This window comes from Pygoscelis adeliae, unplaced genomic scaffold (assembly GCF_000699105.1).
Source record: "Pygoscelis adeliae isolate BGI_AS28 unplaced genomic scaffold, ASM69910v1 Scaffold87, whole genome shotgun sequence".
NCBI classification, from domain to species: domain Eukaryota; kingdom Metazoa; phylum Chordata; class Aves; order Sphenisciformes; family Spheniscidae; genus Pygoscelis; species Pygoscelis adeliae.
The window spans coordinates 4,344,866-4,346,917 of record NW_008825098.1 but is presented as its reverse complement, the minus strand read 5'-3'; the positions used below and the strand labels follow the sequence as shown (position 1 = coordinate 4,346,917).

General features: G+C 38.1%; 1 protein-coding gene across 1 annotated transcript in view; it reads left to right on the top strand.

Annotated features, from left to right (window-relative positions):
- PAPSS1 (3'-phosphoadenosine 5'-phosphosulfate synthase 1) overlaps positions 1 to 2,052 on the top strand; it is a 39,713-nt gene that overhangs the window by 8,176 nt on the left and 29,485 nt on the right.

Sequence of the window (2,052 nt, the reverse complement as noted above, 5' to 3'; positions counted from 1 at the left end):
TGTTCTTGACATGACTGAGTTGAGTTAATGGTTCATAGCTTCTGAAAAGGTAGGTCTCTTTCCTCATTCATGCCTGCAATCTACACCATCCCTTTTGAAGCCTCCGGGCCTCCTCCTGTTGTCTGATAAGTGGATTCGGATCATTACCCAACCTAAACAAACAAACAAACCCCAACAAACCACCCACAGAAAACAAAATATACAAAAAACCCCAAACCCAAAACTCACTAAAAGTGAAGGAAGCCATGAGATGGCTTTATCCTCTTGAAACCATACCCCCAGAATTTGCTGATCTTCGTGTAGAAGAAATGTGTCTCCTTACAGTCTTATCTATAGTCAGTGGGTAGTAGGGTGACATTTCAGACGATTATTTTAATTTGTATACTCTAGCAGACAATTATTCATGGTTTTTTTTGTGAGGTGGATGTTCTGGAAATTTAGGGTGTAGACGGTAGCTTGAGTAAAGCTCCATCAAGTCTTGAAGTTGGTACAAGCAAAAGACCTCATCACGTAGCCAGCATGGAGTTAATTTTAACCCTCTGTGGCAGTACAGCTCTGGAGAGATTTAGTTTCTTGTATCTAAATTTTCAAGAAAACTCTGTTAATAGATAACTGCTTGCTCAAGGTTGCTCAGGAGATAAGACAGGGCAGAAAACCACAGCAGAATTCTAGATTTTTACCCTAATGCTCATCTGAATATTTTTTTGAAGAAAAAAGGAGAGCGCTGCGTAGGAGCTCCCACCTATGGGAGGTGGTGGTTCCTGACTCTGGGAGGCCCTGCGCCTCCTGCTCAGAAGAACAATTCAGTATGTTTCATAATTGTAGAAACTAATGTCACATGTGCCAAGATAGTGATCCCCAAAGTCTTGCATTAGTACACTTGGTACACAGTGCCTAATGCTGGCTCCTGGCCCAGTCAGCTTTTCTCTGTCCTTTGCTTAAGGCACATTTTAGCAGTTTTTTTTTTTCTTTGCAGACAACAGTATCACGAATGCCAAGGTAACTTAGTGGTTGCTTACTTTAATGAGAGACAATGAAACCAAGGCATGACTGAACAGGCATGTCTTGTTCTCAGGCCGTATTAATACAGTGATATCTTGAGAATCTAATTTCTGTAGGTTTCCTTTATTTGGAATAAGCCGCGTCTGTGTTCTTTTTTAATAATCCATTGTGATTAGTAAAGAAAAAGACCATAAGCCAGCAGCATTAAAAATAATTTGGGATGTTTGTTTTGTTTCAATAGCTGTGAAAAACGTTGGGAAGAAGGCTGCTTAAAGTATTGGTAATCCTTGAATTTCAAGGACTGTTTTTATACTAGTTCAGACAATAATGGCAGTAAAGAGAAGACAGCTGGAACTGTATAAACGTGTGTTGAGATAGAGGTAGACAGATATACACACCTATATATTTATTAAACAAGGATTTGAAACATTGTTCTTTTATAGGTAGTGGAATTATTTGGTTCTTAGAATTTTTCATAATATTTGAAAAGAACTCTGAAAAAAAATTTACCAGGTCTTTTCCAAAAACATGTTCAATCCTTTATGGAAGAAAAAGGGAGGTAACCACACACAAATAGGAGTAATAAGCAGCTGTTGAATCTGGAAAGTTATTGTGTGGTATAACTTGGTTTTGAGGGTCACCTGGTTTGGTTTCTTTGCATGTAAATGCAATAGATACTTCAAAGTTCTTTTTAGGGACTTAGAATGCAAGATGAGTATCTCCTAAAGCTACCGAGTCTGAGTCATATGAAAAGTTCCTTCCCCACCAACTGCTTTCAGTACTATACAAATCAGTGCTTGCATCCCTTTTTTTTTTTTTATTCAGTCAGAAAGACTTTTGTGGCTTTTGAGCTTGATAAATTTGGCTTTCAATCTGCTGATACTTTCCAATGGAGTCAGACAAGCCTAGTGCGGGTGTTTGGCTGTAAAGATTTCATTGTTTTCATTCTTGTTTTTCCTGTCAACAAATATAGCTGATCTAGCCCATTGCACAAAGTTCATATTTCCTTACTATGGAATAAGTTCAATATTGAGCCCGGAAAATATTTTC